The sequence below is a fragment of the Epargyreus clarus genome, unplaced genomic scaffold (genome assembly GCF_041222505.1).
Source record: "Epargyreus clarus isolate Ecla_fem2 unplaced genomic scaffold, WU_Ecla_fem_2.2 ptg000032l, whole genome shotgun sequence".
NCBI lineage: Eukaryota > Metazoa > Arthropoda > Insecta > Lepidoptera > Hesperiidae > Epargyreus > Epargyreus clarus.
The window spans coordinates 5,292,494-5,313,551 of NW_027332237.1; the positions used below are offsets into that span (position 1 = coordinate 5,292,494).

The 21,058-nt window shown below is 35.0% G+C and overlaps 1 protein-coding gene across 1 annotated transcript in view; it reads right to left on the reverse strand.

Moving 5' to 3' along the window:
- LOC140755101 (uncharacterized) overlaps window positions 1-19,541 on the reverse strand; it is a 197,945-nt gene extending 178,404 nt beyond the window's left edge. The window contains exon 1 of the mRNA XM_073090300.1: window positions 19,291-19,541. The gene's annotated coding sequence lies outside the window, so the exon portion shown is untranslated. The remainder of the gene's footprint in view (window positions 1-19,290) is intronic.
- Between the last annotated feature and the right edge of the window lie 1,517 nt (window positions 19,542-21,058).

Below are 21,058 nucleotides of genomic sequence, written 5' to 3' on the forward strand. Positions count from 1 at the left end.
ACTTCGCCCAAAACGATAAATCTCGATGCATTAACCCGACGGACTAATGCTGTGCTTTTCATTATTCTCACGTATTTCTACGTGTTCATTCTAAGTACCTGTCTGTTTCTAAGCTTAGATCAGAAACTAAGAACGCAATGCGGTTTGTTTTTCTCCATTGCTATAACTTTGAGCAGTATTTTTTTAATAATAATTACTAGTTTCAAATAAATTTTGGTACGAAATAAATTATTTTTATTATTATACCTATATGTAAATTACAATTTATTTTATGCCATAAGATTCTGCAATTAATTCTCACTTGTTTATATTTTTATACACTTTATAAACTACTTAATCTCGGAGAACGGAACAGATGGAGCTTTAAAAAGTTTTCTCACAAATCTACACTTCGCACAAGACGATAAATCTCGATGCATTAACCCGACGGACTAATGCTGTACTTTTCATTATTCTCACGTATTTCTACGTGTTCATTCTAAGTACCTGTCTATTTCAAAGCTTAGTTCAAAAACTAAGAACGCGATGCGGATTTCTTTTTCCGATTCAGTCAATATTTCCACTCCCGATAAAAAAAAATATTGTTAAGAATAATATAATAAAATTCTTCCTCACATTCTAAAAGTGACGTATTTGGGAACGTAGCTAGCTGTACGGAAATTTTATAGAATCACGGCAAGATTCATTAAGGGTTGCCAATATTCCTTAGCCTTTTTATTTTTATAAGAAGATATTCTGTTGGTTTGGCCCTAATACGTTGTTTCATACGTTATCCGGGGAAAAGTAACCTTGAATATTTCAGATTTTTTACCTTCACGTTGGTTAAATCGTTGTTCGTACAGATGATAAAAATATATTGATTATTTTCGTGTATATAATATGAGCTTACTATGCCATCATAATTTTAACTAACGACTCCAAGTAATTTCACATCGTCATGAAGAGGTTTTTTATAATATAAGTTCGTTGTTCGAATGAAGTGGAACTACCACATTTTTGCATTGTTACAGCAGTGTTAAGCATTATTTTTTTGGATCGTAGCATGTAGGAGCACATTATTAATAATAACAATAAAGTCGTTTAATTTCTGCAAAATTTTGATACATCAAGAATTGACTTTGGGTATGTTCATGTTCCATATCTATTCGGTAACAGTTCTTAAGCGACAGAGAACACTTAATACTAATAGGCAAAAAATGGCTTCACTAGAAAAATACAAAAAAAAGACTCCTCAAAATAGCCAACACTTATCACTTTCACAATATAGACAAGACCAATAATACCTCATAATATGTTAAAATCCGTCAGGTCTTTTGGAGTAGTCTTTTGGAGTCAATGTTGGGAGTGCCAAAGAATGAGACATACGTACACACGCTCGAAAAACATTACCTTCCGCAGTCGAGTAAAAAGAACTAAAGCATACATGTGGAAATACGATAATATTTTATAACAAGGTTATGGAATTTCTTACGATCACCTAACGAACCGTGTCGTTTGCGCTACGCGACAGATTTCCGTCACGATGCGCTTTGACAAATACATAATTTGGACAATGTTACGACGAATCTCTGATTTTCTCAGAGAGTAATGTGAGCTATATTGTTTTGCTTTCGTAACTAACTGAAGTTTTCTTTTGAAATATGAGCTGAAGTAGTATGTAAGGTTTATTTAAGACTAAAAATGACTAACTTAATGTAACCTAACGACCGTGTCGTTTGCGCCACGCGGCAGATTTCCAACACGATGCGCTTTGACAAATACATAATTTGTACATTGTTACGACGAATCGCTGATTTTCTTGGAAAGTAATGTGAGCTCTACTGTTTTCTTTTTCGCAACTGACTAGAATTTTCTTTGAAATATGAGCTGAAGTAATGTGTAAGGTTTATTTAAGACTAAAAATGAGTAACTTAATTTAAGCTAACGAACCGTGTCGTTTGCGCCACGCGACAGATTTCCGTCACGATGCGCTTTGACAAATACATAATTTGTACAATGTTACGACGAATCTTTGATTTTCTCGGAAGGTAATGTGAGATCCACAGTTTTGCTTTCGTGAGTAGATTACTAGAATCTTCTTTGAAATATGAGCTGAAGTAGTATGTAAGGTTTATCTAAGATTAAAAATGACTAACTTAATGTAACGAACCGTGTTGTTTTTACCAAGCTACAGATTTTCGTCACGATGCGCTTTGACAAATACATAATTTGTAAAATGTTGCGACGAATTTCTGATTTTCTGGGAAGGTAATATGAGATTCACTGTTTTGCTTACGTGACTAAATTCCTAGAATGTTCTTTGAAACATGAGCTTAAGTAGTTTGTAAGGTTTTTCTAAGATTCGTTTACTTTTCTTAACACGCTAAAAGAAGCTATTATATAATTTTAAAGAAATAAGGCTTTATGTTTATATTTCTATCAAAAATCAACTCCATATACAACAGGGTTCTACCTGAAACCGATCACGGCAATCTACTCCAGAGGACTAAGATCCACCTTTCCACTGAATCGCAAAAAATAATGCTTAGGTTATAAATAGATATGGTGTACCTTTAAAAATACTCGTACATTTGTTACACGAAGCTCTACTTTGTATTTCTTTCATCAATCATTAGTGAAATACCTACAGTTATCTGTAGCACTACCATGAGTTGGCATAGAAACGCCACTATAGAAATGGTAAATAGAAAACTATTGTATTTTGCTAGTGAATAACATAACTACTATCGTTACGGTATTTCTTGACAACGTCTGTCAAATTAATGACTCATGGGACCGAATTTGTATGGCAATAGATCATAATGACATTAGCTAGCGATTTGATTTCGATAGGTTTTTTACGTATCGAGTTACGCCACTACGGATTTTAGTTCTACGAGTAACCACCAGAGGCGCTGTACAATTTTTCATACATTTATTTTACGCAGTCGCTAGCGAGTAATACTTTTGTAAACTCATGGTAGTGCTACTGTTCACAAGAAATACTTTTCTAACCTCTTTATAAGATTGGCATATTTTCGTCACATTTTGTCATGTTACTACAAACATTGATGTATGTATATTAAAGATGATTTAAGCTTATTAATTGACTCTAAAACATCTTTTTTACATCTATGTCTCCCTTATAACAAGTATTAAACGTTGCTGTGTTCTGATTTAAGAAGTGTTTTAAGTTTCTTTCGCTGCTTCTTCACGATTCCTAAACACCTTGCGAAATGCAGATATATCGAACTTTGAAAAGTTGAAAAGAGTTTTGTAAAGAATCTATGTATTTTGTATAACATATTTTTGATTTGATTTGATACTTTGCCATTGCCCATAAACTGTAATGATCACATACGATCAGGTTTTGGATGCTCCTTTATAAAAAGATTTTCCTAAAGAAAGTCAGTATTACAACACCCTAGAAAATCCTACAAGAATTTAGTAGCCCGATTCCATCCTTATAGGATTGTTACTTAGTTAATGTATCCTTTACATTAGAAGTATGTGAGGTCCCTAGACCTTTGTAATAGGTTTTGTCTGCGTAAAAGAAAAGTTAGGAAGTCTTACGCCAACCATTTCCGTGAGTTATTGTTGAGTTTAGTGAGGTAAGTAAGATTAGTATTACCAGTACTATTTAATATGGATTTTATCATACAAAAAATACAAACAAATGTATAGAAGAATATGATTAGCATATCACGGCCGGTGTGTGACACATTAATCGGCTTTTTTATAATTTAGGAGTAGTAGAAGGTTACTCCACCTGATACTAAGTGGCTACTGTCGCCCATGGACATGTAATATGTGTAATCAATCCCAGATATGATTTGATTCCTACCTGAGGTCGGCAACAGATGCGCCGCTTCCTCGCTACAGACTACGCTAGAGTTTTTTGGAAAAGTATGTCTCCCTTACCACACCCTTCAAACCAGAACACAGCAGTATTAACACTGTGTATAAATAAAGAAAACGGCTGTCTAAATGGAAAATCTTTTAAATTTACAAAACATATAAGTTTGTTTACTAATAGAAAATGTTAACTACTTCTCTCCACAATACTACAAACATACGTAAACAACAAGTATAAATAACTTAAGTAACAAAATAGTAAACATTTTATTACGAATGAAAAAACTGATATAACATATCAAACATAATAACATCAAACATTCGCGAAGTATCAAACACAAAGCAGCCCTTCAAACTTTCCAAATCACTTACCTAAAAGTGGACGATCGGCCATTTTTCTTCCCCTAACACATTCAAGAAGTACTTTGTTAGTAACTTTGAGTACTTATGAATATGAAGACATTCTGTTATCGGAATCTTTTTGGAAACGAACTTTTGCATATGGACTTGTTGATACATATTGAGTGTATATTATTCTATCTATAGCAGTAACATTTTTAGGATTCCGTACTCTAAGGGTAAAACCGGGGCAGTGTCACAGGGCTCTATCTCTGGAACCGTAATAGATAGACACTTGAAATGTACACAGAATATGTGTAATGGTGGTCTATAACAACGACAGACGGACAGATGTATGTTTGTCTGACACATCGATCTATCTTTTGAACTTATTATATATTATTCATATATTTCTTATGGGCGTGTGTGCACTGAACTCCTCCTAAACGACTGAACTGATTTTGATGAAATTTGTTGTGTGTGTTCAAGGGGACTTGAGAATGGTTTAGATTCACAAATTAGTCACAATTTAGTGGGAAAAGGTTTTTTTTAATTAATTTTTAATTCGTAAGTAGTTATAGAATCGGAAACTATGCATTTGATCAAGTGATGATCTTTAGCAAAGTTGTTGTCCAAAAGCCCACGAGGGTTTGAGAGTTGGTAAGACCAATTTTCGACAGATGGCACCACTGTCATTCCAATGCAGGTACACATTTTCCGTTTTATGTATGTCATATTATTTCTTTAAAATGCGGGCGAAGCCGCGGGCACAACTAGTTATTTATAACACTAAAAAAGCTTGAAAATAAATGGGTTCGCCATATAGGAAACGCTATTTTTCGACGTTTTTCGCTTTATCCATTGAACCGTAATAGTTAAACAACTATTATTATTACGGTTCATCAGATAGAGCTTTTAGAACCCTAACAATTAAAATTTATATCTCATCGTTGGCAATACGACACATCGTGTTATGAATATAAAACATTCTTACATTATCGAAGTGTCTTCGTTTAGTTCCTTTCAACGAACTATCTCGGAAAGCAGTATAAATGTGTTCAGAAACTCCAATATTTATAAGTTCACTTGATAGAAAGAAGCGAAATGTTCGAAATATCGTGCATAATTTATTTCAAGATAGTAACTTACAGATGATATAAGGAAATGGTTTAGTATGCTGATCAGATAAAGGGAATATATTATATTTACTGGGAATTATAAGTTGTAGGAATGAATATTGTAAGCTTGAACCCTTCATGGTTCTACTGCGAAAGTAATGTCAAATCTATTTCTGCTTAATAAACGCAGAGTTGTTGTTTACCAATGCGTACATTGACCATCTCGGTGGACTATAACCTAAGCCCCTCTCACATTGAGCGGAGATCTGTGCCCAGCAGTAGGATAATGGGTTGACAAATGCAGAGTTATTTTATTTTATAATTTTCAAGTAGCAGACGAGCATGCAGTCCACCTGGTAGTAAGTGCCTACCTGTGGTCAGCCACAGATGCGCCGCTACCCCTGAGGACTACGCTGGAACACCTCGGAAAAGTATGTCTCCCTTACCACACCCTTCAAAACGGAACACAGCAGCGCCTAACAATGCTGTTATGAGGCAGAAATAGGTATGGCGGTGGTGCCGCCGGAGACGAACCACAAAGGGTTCTACCACCTTCAAATGTGTTCTGGTTTGATGTGGTAAATCTAGTTCATGTTTCGTATATGAGAAATGATCCACGAAGCAAAGTGTAAGTGGCGGACTTCAGATATTATCTTATTTGGGTCGATAACAAATGTTCACGAGTGGTTGTGATCACTTACCATCAAAAGGACTTTATGCTAGTGGACATACCCAATTTCATAACCAAAACTGATTCTAAAGTTGTAAGAAGGTGCACTTTTATATTTGAGGGCTAAGTTGGAACGCCTCCAAATAGATGTAAGAATATCATCACGAGACCAATATGTTAAGACTCAATTTTAATATAAGACTCAGACTCTATGGGAATTTAAATAAGATTTATTCAACTGTATTCCAATAAAAATCTCATTCGCCGCACGCATACAAATTTACTTAGTTTTGAAGTTGACTTTGAAAAAACTTTGGTTATCGAATATGAACTACCAGCTACTCGCAACTTTGTCTACGTAAAAGCAAATATTTAAGGGTGCCCCGATACCAATCGATCAGAGTCATCGATCGACAATCGACCAATTGAGGTGTGCGCAACCTAATGCCTGCCATACTACAGTGCACCAGAGTGATCTACCTGTTCAGGTATGACTGGTACAGCGAACTGTGTGGGGGAATTGACCTATATAGTTTTTTTGAACCTGTGCATGCGACCGACGCTAGATCTTTTTGATCAATTCGATTCATTTCGATTCGATCTTTTTGATATTCAATCGATACCATCGCTACAGAACAGTATCCTTACCATGAGTTTTTACGTGTCGACAAATATGACTGTTTTGGTATTTGTTTACGTATTGGCCCATACTATTTCCAATCAGCGCCCCTAGCGGATTGTGTTGGAACTTGGAAATAGTATGGGCCAGTACGTATACAATTACCAAAACAGTCATATTTGTCGACACGTAAACACTCATGGTAGGGGTACAGAACACCGGTTCACCGAAACTTTCCCATACACGCTACCTACGCGTGGTTTACCAGTACAGGCAAACCTGCGCAGGTAAACTGCCTGTATGACCTACATAAGAACAGATCAGTCATATCTTTTTTGTTTAATAAATAAAAAATATAATCCTGTATTACAGGATTAAGCAAATATTAGTCTCGACATACATAGACAAAAATAGTGCAGTAGAATAATTAAAAATGACGCCCTTTGATACATATTTTGATTCATGAAAAAGATGATTTTGTTCTATATCCGGTTCATATTTTCGTAGCGAAATATGATATTTAAAGTTTTAAGCGAATCGCAGTTTTAAAGCCCCCATACACGCCTTGAACTATACAGGGTGAATTTTTCAAACGGTTTTTTTGATTACTAAACAAAAAGATAAAGAAAGTCATATTTAACGTTGAAGCGAAGTTGTTAACAACAAACAATAAGAATATTTAATCAGTCGTCTATTTTTATTAAAAAATAAATCCTAAAAACGGCGGTAACTTATGTGTCAAACTATTACTTTCTCATACTAAGCCGTATATCATGGTCATAACATCGAATAATTAGTTGATTAATCAACAAAATCTTCAATGGGATGACTTATGTATGTTTCTAGAGAATTATACATAAATCATTTGTTATGTATAATTCTTAAGGATTAGTATGGCAATGTATGGAAAAATATGTATTATCTTCATAATTTTCCTTTTCCTTTAATTTGATACATAACATTACTTCCCAGAATTTGATCCTTATAAGCGACATTATCAGATAGAGGAATAATATAGAAGGTGTATTTTTTTCAAAATGAGCTCGTTCGATTCCCAGCTAGGGAAAAAGATATTTTAAAAAACTAATGATGCAGTTTTAGTTTTTATCAAAATCGGCCTCGTAATTCCTTTCAGCATTTTTCGCTTATGCTTATAGTTTCGGATTTGGCCCTGAAGGCCCGTTTGAAAAATTCACCCTGTATAAGATAAGTAGCTTTTACGTGATACTCAGACACACACAAACTTTAACAGTATAGAACCATTACTTCAAGTGTATTCTCAAAGAAAAATACAACGGGTCAATGCACGATTTAGTTCGCTGTTTGTATGAATATCACTTTATTCGTTGTTATTTATTCTTATTGTCATTTGTTATTCAGAAAATATCACTTATTCCGACGATAATGGAATCTTTTACGCTCTACATCGGAATTGTATTTCTTTAGTATTACTTTTTTCGACATTATTTTCGTTTTTATTAGAATCTCGAATATTTTTCGCACTAGCGCTTGTCACAACTGATTTTCGAATCTGAGATATTTACTGTGTGTATGAAATATTAAAATAGAATTCGCAGAAGAAGATAAAGTCTCAATTTATAAGCAATTTAAAGATCACGATCACTTTACATATTTATTAAAGGTTTTTGGATGTTAGACGAATGTACTGGGACATGATTAAAATTCTTGTTTATGTAATGGTAACAAAAAACAAACATGGAGCCTAAAGATACATAGTCACTGCCTCTCAAGGAAATAAGTACCACAGGAGTTTTTATGGCGTCACAGTCGTAGCAACGCAAATTTTCATCAAAATGACCCTTTTCCTTTAGTTCGTCATTCATCATTACTTCCCAAAACTTGATCCTTATAACTGTTACTATCCGATGGTGGAATAATACAGCGTGCGCTTTTTTTCAAAATAAATCCGTTCCATTCCCGGTTGGGGAGAAATATATTTTAAAAAACTAGTAATGCAGTTTTAATTTGTATCAAAATCGGCGTCCTAACTCCTTTGAGCATTTTTTACTAATCCTTTTAGTTTCTACTGTGACCCTGAAGGCCCGTTTTAGAAATTCACCCTCTATATAATAAGAAATTATATATAAAAATAAGACAATAAACACAAATATTAAATAAATACTTAAATAAACATATCTTAAGTAGTTACTCTATATTCTGCTTAGATTAAAAAATACAGAATACGCATTGTGAGAAAAAAGTACCCGAATTAATATGCCGACTTAATTTAAACATTTATGCGTAAAAAAACGATTTCTTTGAAATCTTAATTACATTTATCGTACATACATATTGATATTATTATTAATTATAATTAATTACCATAAAGGTGCATTGTCCGTTCGCTCGCACTATAATAATAGCTGTATTAAAATACAATACTATAATGTTATATAATACAAGTTATTGCGGAGGCAAGGTGAGAATTTGCTTCCCAGTTATTCCACAATAATTTATTTGTAGGCGCCATCTGTGTTATATAATCTCAGAACTTATAATATAAAAGCTTAATATGTTATTTTTTCTGAAATAAATATGAATTGGTTATTACTTTCGAGACTGAAATTGTTTTCATATTCGTCGTCTATGATGACTGTAAAACAATATTTGTCATGAGATTATCTTATTTTATTTGAAACGACAATATACTTTTTATTATAAATGTAAAATGGCTTAATATGTGAGCTGACTATCTTAGTCCTTTGGAGAGCCAGCTCATCTATGATCAATTAAAAGTAGAACTCTTTATGGAGTTTTTAGAGATACTTGCTGAAGTAGTAACATTATGAAAAGTCTCAATAACATAAACGCAATAACCAATCAACCAACTATTTTTGTATTTAAGTTTAATTGTTATGTAGATTTTTTATAATATAGGAGTAGCAGACGAGCATGCAGTCCACCTGATGGTAAGTGGCTACTGCCGCCCATGGACATCTGTAATCAAACCCAGATAGGATTAGATATTCCTACGTGGGGTCGGCCACAGATGCGCCGCTACCCCTGAGGACTAAACTGGAACGCCTCGGAAAAGTCTAACTCCCTTACCACACCCTTCAAAACAGAACACAGCAGCGCCTAACACTGCTATTATAGGGCAGAAATAGGTGTGGCGGTGGTGCCGCCGGAGTTGAAGCACAAAGGGTTCCACCACCACCAAGGGGTACTATTAGAAAATAATGAAATGAAAATCTTTTTTAAGTTTTATTTTGTAACACGTAAAAAAAAACTTAATTTCAACTCAAGCGAAACGAAGCCTACGCAATAGTTCCCCCAAAAGAAAGTGGGTAATAAATAAGATACTTTATCTCAAGCTGCACTTCCGCTATACAAATACGAGAAGTATCCAGTATCGGGGAGTTGTGTTTCAAAAGAAGCGTCAAGTAAACATTGTTCTTTGTTTTCGTTACGATCTCTTTACGAGTACCTGCCATTATTGTTACTTGTCAATCGTAAATTGTCGTCATAGTAAGCAATGCAGTAAATAAATAGTTTATTTTAATAATAGAGTGCTATTTAATGAGTAAAACTTTTTAACAAGGAAACGAAGTAAATATGGAAATAAATAATAGTTTAAAAAAACTAAACAACACGCTTTTATTGCTAATAGAACTAAAAACTAGAGAATAAATCAATCAATCATAATGAATCACCTCAAAATAAAATTATAATAAAATTCAAGTAATTAAAATAATAATTCAATTCGGAGTAAAAAGCGTGGGGTGCTTGATTTTTAAATGTTACAAAAGACAGGAACGACAGTATGAAAGAATCAGCAAGTTACTTTTTGTAACTAGAAGTGGGTAATAAATAAGATACTTTATATCAAGCTGCACTTCCGCTAGACAAATACGAGAAGTATCAGAGAGTTATGTTTCAAAGGGAGCGTCAAGTAAACAATGTTCCCTTTTCGGTATGAACTTTTTATTTGACGTGTAAAACTTTTAACAAAGAAAACAAAGAAAAGTAAGAAAGTATAGAGCAGTCGTGATTGTTTCTAACTGGAAGTGGGTAATAAATAGACTATCCTGTTCTTAGGACTGCAAATCAACTGTACAAATAGTGGTAGTAGTAAAAAATTGATAAGGTTGACAGGAAGTTGTAGTAATTTGTACTTTTTGTGGCTAAAATTCAATGGTACAATTTAATATAATTAAGCCTATATCAATCCCATAATTTATACGAATCCAATCCAATACAAAACACCTCGTATGTTAAAATCCGTCAAGTTGTTTGGGCTGCAGGTTACGCGCATACATATTATATGTTTATGTTAACTATATTGTAGTAATGTACTGTTTATCCAACGTATAGTATAGAACTATCGTCAAATATTACCTTCCACAGTCGGATAAAAAACAAATATTTGGGAAATGGTTACCCATCCAAATATGAACCACAATTATTTTTGCCGATTTTTTAAAATATAGGAGTAGCAGACGAGCATGTTAATCCACCTGAAGGTAAGAGGCTACTGCCGCTCAAGGAAGTCTGAAATCCTGAGGTCGGCCACTGATGCGCCGCTACACCCGAAGACTAAGCTGAGAATGTTTCGGGAACGTATGTCTCTCTTACCACACATTATTACACAGAAATAGGTATAGCGGTGCCGGCGTCGAACCACACAGGGTTCCACTACCGTCTATCCCTTTATTCTCTTTGTATTTCATTGTTTTACTCCTAATGCTTGTTGAGTGAGCAATAAATAAAAGTTTCCACCGATAAGACACTTAAAGCTGCACTTGCGCTGAGCAAATACGATTGAATGGGGCTTTGTTTGTAATAGATCTAACTCGTTGAACGATAGAAATCCTTGAAGTTTAATAGTATAGTGAAAGCGTTGTTATTTCCGTAGAATTAATTAAGTTATCTTATACTAGAGAGTGATAGCATAAAAGAAAAATAACAGATTATAGATCATTTAACTAAATTACATTTAAATTTACAAAATTATAACCACATTTGTTCACAACGAGAACAAATAACTCCGCTCCATTTACAAAAGCGTACAGTTTGAAAACAAGTACAGAAACACTTTTTCTTGTGTCAAACAATATATCATTAAAGTAAGAGCCGGCTTCGGATACAAATTGTTGCGGCTTAGAAAACAATTAGCAGAACTCTGTTGTGGATGAAGTGTTATGTGCCTTGTTTCTGAGCTCCGCTTCTTTAGAGTTTGAATTAAGCCATGTGTTGTCGTCGTCTTCAACTCATTACTGTCCCACTGATAGGGAACCCATCACCATCAGGTTTGAAGGTGGTAGAACCCTTTTGTGGTTCGACTCCGGCAGCACCACCGCCACACCTATTTCTACCTAATAACAACAGTGTTATGCGCTGCTGTGTTCCGGTTTGAAGGGTGTGGTAAGGGAGACAGACTTTTCTAAGGCGTTCCGACTTAGTCCTCAGGGGTAGCGGCACATCTGTGGCCGACCTCAGGTAGGCATATCTAATCTTATCTGGGGTTGATTACAGATGTCCATGGGCGGCAGTAGCCACTTACCATCAAGTGGACTGCATGCTCGTCTGCTACTCCTATATTATAAAAAAAAATCTGGCGATTCCGGGCTTAATTCCCGTCCAGACAGATAAATTTAAATTTTGATCGTCCTGAGTCCACACCAAGTATGTTTGTGTATTCGTGTTTTGTGTGTTTTCTCAGGAATCGTCCCAGGAATTTCTCAGTTCTCAGGAAGAATCTTCATATACCTATGTGTGTCTGTTTCATTTAAGCACGCTGTCCCTCGTGTCTTGTCTAGATCTTAACCGAGCTACAAAGTTAAGCAACCTAGATCACGGTCGGAAATTGTGAGGGTGCACGCTTACAGTAAAAAGCTGTCAGTCCTAGTTATCATATAGTGTTACTTACTCGTAGCACTGCTGTTAGAAGAAAAAAAATGGTGTAGCAGAGATGCCCCCACAATCGAATCCCAGAAGGTTCTAGAAAGCACTCATAACGCGGCTTACGTAACATAGCCGAAATAAATAACTATTCAGAAACTCATTGAAGCGTAAAATTATGTTTCCTTTCCGAAAACCTTTGTAACGGACGTTAAGGGACGGTATGGAACGGACCCAATTCTTATTCGAGTAACGTTACGTATCAGGTTTTATTTTTGCATGGTTTGACGTTAAATCTTTTTTCCTGTCACGGGGATTGCATGCATGCCCCGCACGCGTTAAATAATTCACGCGACTGACATGTGGTACGCGTTACATGAAAAGTATCTACGCAATGCATAGATTAGTGAAGATTACTCACTGCTAACAAGAAAATGAAACCAGATTTGAAAACTGAAACAGTGTGCGTAATAATAAAGTGTTGCCACGTCTCCGTTCTAGTTTCCCTAAAATGTTTGAAATACGTATTTATTTATTATGTAAATTACGTAGTATTCGTTATTTATACGTTTCAAGAATTCAAACAATAAAATGATCAATCCAGTAGTTTTTAGAGCACTTACGACTGAAACGATACTTCTCCGAGCATTTTATTAGGTGCCGTGCTGTTTTTGCACCATTTAACTGCACATGTCCGCATTATTCCGCGTAAATTACACCATGACAGTCGGAGACGTAATGGTTTCCCATCGTAAGCTCTTTTACGTATGTGTGTGCGGGATTTCGTGTGAAGGCGATGAGATATCTTTACTAATCTATGACGAAATGATAGAACGCAAGTAGTATATGCGGACCCGATCCGCACGCAATCTCAAACATGAGTGACAAGAAAAAGACCTTTACACTGAACATTATTATATACCCGGTAAAAAACTTAATAAAAAAAACACAAGTTAAATACCTTAGATTAGATCGTTAACTGCCCGGGATCGAACCAGAATCACTTTGTGAGTAAGATCGCGATGGTGACTCTTCAAGTGACAATCAAGTTGAAATTCCTAAAAACTTTATAGTTCGGAGGAACCTCCACCACATTTGTGGTAATGTGGTAATAGACAGCAGTGATAAGCGCTGCAGTGTTGAATATGATGAGTAAGGTGAAGACTATTATAAACGTTACGTTACGACGACCCGCGTGGGGGAGCGGTCACCATACCGGACTAACGCGCAAAGGGTCCCGGGTTTGATCCCCGGCCAGACAGATATTTTTATGATTAATTTAGATTTCTGTTTCTGGTTCTGGTTGTTTGTGTATTTGTTTGTGTGTTGTGTAGTTGTCTCTGTGTGTAGAGACAGTAAGTGTTGAAAACACCTTTTAAACTATCAAAAAAAATGTTCCAACATCCGTACTTTTTACCTATCAAAAATCGCAATTTATCAGTTTCTAGTAAGTAAAAATTGTCAAACTGATTTCCAAACAGAATAGATAGATTATTAATAATAGTTCCTACAATCCTATCTAGAATTAATTTCAGATTTCCATGAGATGCAATAACCATTTGCAATCAAATGCCTATTCAACTTAAATATGTATAAAAAAAAAAAATAAACGTAGCTATTCTCTACACCTACCACATATTATAAAGGCTCTTAACCCATTAACTAGAAATACAATAGATGCACTTCACTACTCTTGAGACTAGAACCCGATATCTTGTCATAATGAACTACATTTAATGTTATACTAGGTACAAAATAGTGAAAGCCTAGTGGTTTAAAATTAAAACTTTCACACTGCGAGTTTGGAGTTCGAATCCCAGACGTGCCTTTGATTTTGTTTTCAATTAGAAATTAATTATCGCAGGCTTTAACGACGAAGGAAAATGTTACTAGGAAACCTACATAGACAGTTCTATAAAAAAAATGTCGTCAAAGATGTGGGAAATTTACCGATTCGCACTCGATCAGACTATGGCCAACTAACTTTTTTTTATAATATAGGAGTAGCATGCAGTCCACCTGATGTTAAGTGGCCACCCATGAGCATCTGTAATGAATCACCTGAGGTCGGCCACAGATGCGCCGCTACCCCTGAGGACTGAGCTGGAACGCCTCGGAAAAATTTGTCTCTCATAACCACACCCTTCAAACCAGAACACAGCAGCGTTAAACACTGCTGTTATGAGGCAGAAATAGGTGTGGCGGTGGTGCCGCCGGAGTCGAACCACACAGGGTTCTACCACCTTCAACTTGACTAACCCCATCTCATTTTCAAAATAGATCCGTACCTATCAGGAATAGGTTACCGAGATATTAGGAAGAAACTTTACCTATTATTTAATATAATATGTAATTTTCACTATCGACCCCAAATCTAGGGTCACATGGGTCCGTATCAAACGAAAATGATAAAAGTAATAATGCCTGGATATAAAATTAAGATCTGAGATACCCTTACCGAACCGGGATCCCTGTGGACCTGAATTTAATCTAAGACGATTATCGGGTATTATGCGGGTATCATTAAATAATATTATACGAATAGGTACCCTGGAGAATCTATCTGTGTAATCAAGGTGTTTATTTAAGTTTGCTATCACTAATCAAATCAAAAAATAAATAATTTATTCAAAGTATCTTCACAGTACCCTTACCATGTGTTTATATATAATTTCCTTAAACGTTAAAGCAAGTGATAATTTATTTCTAATACGCACCGATTTCGAACCTCGGCTTCTTCGATTGAGAGAAAGAAGTTTTTTTTTATATATATAATATAGGAGTAGCAGACAAGCATGCAGTCCAAGACAAGACAAGATGGTAAGTGGCTACTGCCGCCCATGGACATCTGTAATCAACCCTAGATAGGATTAGATATTCCCACCTGAGGTCGGCCACAGATGCGCCGCCACCCCTGAGGACGAAGCTGGAACGCCGCGGAAAAGTCTGTCTCCCTTACCACACCCTTCAAACCAGAACACAGCAGTCCTTTACGCTGCAGTTATAAGGCAGAAATAGGTGTGGCGGTGGTGCCGACGGAGTCGAACATCAAAGGGTTCTATCATCTTCGAAGTTCTACTAGTACTACACTATAACGATTATATCAGATGAATACCTGTCGTTAAGATCTAAAAATGAATAATCAGTATGCTTTAGCTACGATACATTTAGATCCAAATACAATTACTAAATGTAAATGAATTCGTAAAGAACAAAAATAATAGAAGCCGAATTTCATAACATCATTAGTTAAGTTACTTTTGGAAATTGATTAAAATGAAATAAAGTATTTGTTGACCTCATTCTGAAGGCACCTAACGTTGAGAGTCACGCATCGATGGTTACGAGTGGGTGAAAATACTTTATAGCCTTTTCGGCAATATTTTTATAAATTCTATATACAGGTGGGATATTTATAGTACTAAATGTCTAATATTAAGCCGAAATATATTTTTTCATTCAAGTTTATTTGTGAAGTTGATTTGATCGCAATTAGATAGGAATTGAAGATCAGAATAAATGACATTCTAAAGCATAGATAAGTATAGATATCTCACCACCTTGTAATTGAAGGAAGCCATTAAATGGCTTAAAAAGTTGACAATTCTGTCAGCCGTTTAATGGCTGTCATGGTGTTGTTTACGCGAAATATCGTTTCATTCGTAAACGATCTAAAAACTACATTTTTTTAATATTTTTCAAACACGAAAATAATTGACAGTGACAATTGTCAAAAGGTTACATTTTCTTGTTAGGAGCAAGTGATCTTTACTAATCTATGTTCTGAAGACATATTTTTAAGTATTTATTATCACTTGTTACAAATAATTTGATAATCATTTGATTTGCCTATCAACAATTTCTTTGTATGCGTATTCGTTATAATCAATCTTGAATAGATTTTTACCCACCAAACATTAACAATGTCTAGTATAAATGCCAATTATATATAAATAATTTTAAAACATTTCAAAGCAAACACAATAGATATACTACAGTCTACACTAAATTTCAACTCAACCAAAAATATCCCTATTTTGCTCATTTTTTGTTATAATATTTTATAAAAGGTATATTTCAATGCAATCAGCCCGTTTCTTCCATTTCTACCCGAGTGCGGAGGAAATTTTGAATGTATGTTTGTATGTATGTCACATTATTTAGCATTCTTAGGGTGTTGCATCGAAAGCCCGTTTAACAATTTTAAAGTTAACGTTAAAGTTAAATATAACAGTAACTTTGACGGTAGCGGTGGAAAAAAAATTCTGTGTTGCACCAATTTATTTGTTATTAAAATCATTTGTGTGGTTGTCACCACAATTTTTAGTCGACGTTGACAGATAAGGAACTTGACAAATACTGTAATTTTAACCGTTCGAAATCGAGCGTTGAATTTTATGTGTTAGTTATAGTTAACTACAATGGTGCAACTAATTAATTTTTTGACAATAGGTTTGACGGTTGGTTAGGCTTTTGTAAACGTTAAAGTTACATGATGCAACCCACCCTTAATATTTATGTTTTTTTATATAATATAGGAGTAGCAGACGAGCTAGCAGTCAACCTGATGGTAAGTGACTACTGCCGCCCATGGATATCTGTAATCAACCCCAGATCGGATTAGATATTCCTACCTGAGGTCGGCCACAGATGCGTCGCTACCCCTGAGGACTTAGCTGGAACGCCTCGGAAAAGTCTGTCTCCTTTACCACACCCTTCAAAACGGAACACAGCAGAGCCTAACACTGCTGTTATTAGGTAGAAATAGGTTCTATAACAAAGGGTGCTACCACCTTTAAAGATAACACTGGCTTCGTTTAAGAGTATCAAACATTACTTCCCTTTATTTTAATGCTTAAATTTATAACTTGTACTTGTAGCTTACTACTACTACAGAACCAGAAACCATATTTTGATATTACAGTTAACAATATAATTAAGGATCAAACTCGATTATAATGGTAATACATTTAATTGATTGATAACACTTAACCACAAATTCATTAGCGACTTAATCTCGATTGATTCAAGTCCTCTTGATTAGAACAAACCTCAATCAGGATAAGAGGCTATTATAATTAGAAACCCAATTATATGTATTATTGGTTATTAGTTCCAGGAACTACCTAAAGATACATAAAGATATGTTATAAAGAAAAGTTATACGCATTATATTTAACTTAAATAATAAAACTATATTCCTTTTATACATATAATGCATATGTATGTAAATGCACAGTAGATTTTTTTATAATATAAAAGGAGCAGACGAGCATGCAGTCCATCTGATAGTAAGTGGCTACTGTCGCCCATGGACATCAGTAATCAACCCCAGATAAGATTAGATTCCTACCTGAGGTCAGCCACAGATGCGCCGCTACCTCTGAGGACTAAGATAAAATGCCTCGCTTAACACTGCTGGTCTTAAATCCAAAAATGACTAACCAATAACAACCAAAAGCAACGTTTAATTATTCCCTTCAGCTTAAACAATTACTAAAAGTAGTTAGTTGCATTATTTCACCGATACATAGAGTTAATAAAATGTTTGTAATAATAAAAGTGGATCTTATCACAGGGAAATTCCCGAGAGTTTTGAGACATCTTTGAGGTACCGCCTCATGGGAGATGCTTGAAATCTTTGAGAATTTTAGTCTTCGTAGCGCACTCGGTGCGCCCGACGGAGGATCAAAAAAAGCATCTTAGATAAGTACATAATTGGTAATTTTTAGGGTTCCGTACCTAAAGGTTAAAAATGGAACTGACTATTTTTTATAATATCGAAGTAGAAAACTAGCATGCAATTCTTCTGATTAAATGGCCATTACAGTCGATGGTCATTTGTAATTAAAACCAGGTAAAATTGGTTTCTTAACAGAGTCTGGAGGCACTACCTCCAGGCCTATTTCGGCCTTATGATAGCAGTATTAAGCACAACTGTGTTCCAATTTGAGAGGTGTATAAGGAAGATACTTATCTGAAGCGTTTCATCTTGATCTTTAGGTGTGTCATCATTATATATATTGTATAATCATTAGTGGCCGACTTCAAGTAGAACTCTAATCTTATCTGGGGTTAATTACAAATGTCCATGGGTAATAGTAGCCACTTACTATCAGGTGGACTGCATTCTCGTTTGCTATTTAAACTATATAAAATATAATTAGTTCATAATATTCGTATAACAATAAGTCCTCATTGTGACTAATAAGGCCTCTTATAAAAGTGCCACTAGTCTCTTCTCTTATCATCCAGACTGATCGCCCTCTTAATGACATAGGACCAATGAGCTAGAGATAAACTAAGAGGTATTCAAGAGGTATTCAAGAGGTCATCTGCCTCATCGACCAATTGTATGCGGTGACCTCACAACACTTCAGTACTATTTTCTCAATATCCATATACTTACGAGTAGTGTCGATATGCCGAAAAAAATGTTATGGTTTTATTTTGTAGAAATATAGACCTTCTCAAAATAATAATAGTTCTGAAAATTTGTAAGAGGTCTTGTTTTATTAGATTTTCCTTAAAGTATCTAACGATACCGTAGTTTATCTTTATAAAGAAGGATTATTCAATACGATGCCGTATGTGAAAATACACTAATTCTTTATACTAATGTGCTTTTAACTAATCTTCAATATGTAACGAATAAATTAGACATCCTACGCGTTAACGGTTTTTCACAAATTATTATAATAGATGGCGAAAAATTAAAACAAAAACTTTGAATAACGGTAAACTTTCAATACAATTAACTTTTATTAAATATTCTATAAGAAAAGCTCCAAAGGCAATGGAAATATTCCTTTTTAAAAAGATCTTTGATTAGTAAATACATTACTTACCGAAATCACATCACACTAACACCGCACTGAAAAATCCTGTACTTATTCTAGTCACATCACTTAAACAATTTACAATTCCATTTACTATTCGATTAATCCGGAATGTTATCTTCGGAAACGATTTCTATGCAAATCGGAATCCCGATTTGAGAACACAACGCGACCTCCAAAATCCAATTAATAACAGACTCACGTTTATTCGTCAATTATCGAAATTGCTCTGTAGCGGCGACACGTCCGCTCGCGCCGACGTCTCGCGACCGACTGAATACTTGCTGACAATTGGCAGAAAGTGCAGTTTCGGGTTAGGGGTACGTCGTGCATTCTTCGCGATCACGACGTGCATTTTGTATATGTGAACTACAAAATCGTGTTGTTGAAGGGTTAGGTAGGTAAATGGCTTGATGGCTTTCACAGCGCAATTCAAAGGCGTCTTGGTCGAGAGAGTTCGACTTGTGTGAGGTATTTAGAGCAGAAACTTGTAACTTCAGTATAATAGAACTGGAGAAATGTTTATTTAACCCCCATAATATAAAGGACTCTTCAATAAAGGAGCAAAAAGCTTATTCGTAGCTGCTGGTGTATAACAGAGTTGCAAATTTACCAATTTTCCGGTAAAATCCTACCAATTTACCTTACATAACAATTATATATTTGTTGAGATTATAATTTAAATAGTTAAATATATTAGTAGTGGTTTCCTTTACACCTTTTAACAAATAGTGTGAATCGGATATAAACGTATTTAAAACGAATATAGTTGTGTTACGGAAAATGTGCTACGTGCTACGACGTAGCGATCACCTGTTATTAACCGACTTCAAAAAAGGAGGTTCTGCATTTGACCGCTATGTATGTATGTAATCTTGTATGTCCGCAACTTACTCAGGATTTATCCAATTTCGATCGGGTTTTTATTTAAGTTACAAATACTATTATGTAATTTAAAATATTATACGTAGCTCACTAATACATAATTCTTATGGATTATAGAAGATTATCGTCTTCGTTTGCTTATTCTATTGGTTAGTGGCCGTTCACGGACATCTACATCTGCTAAATTGGCACGCTTTTCATCACCTCCTGTACCCTTACCCTGAGTTTTCAAAACATCCCACAATTTTACGTTACGTTTACTCAATCCATTATTCTGTTCCGTGGGCATCAGTAGACTGAGTAAACGTAACAATAAGTAAATGCTCAAGTCTTTTTGTCTGCCTCACATGTTCGCAAAAAAGAGAGACAAAACATAAAGCACCATTTTGTCAATTTAGACATTTAATACGTTACTGACACTATAGTTCTGATACAATCCACTAGGGGCGCTGATTGGAAATTGTATGGGCAAATACGTAAACAAATACCAAAACAGTCACATTTGTCAAAACGTAAAACTCATGGTAAGGGTACTTACTGTACAAGCATAACTTAAATAAATAAAAAAGTGTTTAGGATTCGAACCGCGGAATCCCAGATTGAAAGGCCAAGTTTCATCCACTAAGCTATCACTGTTTTGACAGCTAATCGTTTAGTCAAAAAAATGTATAGTGTGTACTACACTTGCTTAAGCTTACTTACTTGTTTAATTTTAAAAGTATTAGTAAGCTATACAATTTAAAATAACCTAGAAAACCCAACTGTCCAACGGCCCCGAATCACAATAACAATGTCGGCGATATTAAACAATGCGGAATTGTTACCAAACGTCAAGAGGTAAATTGCAACATTGTTCCCGACCTCCACTTTGGAACTTTTTACATTTTTACAG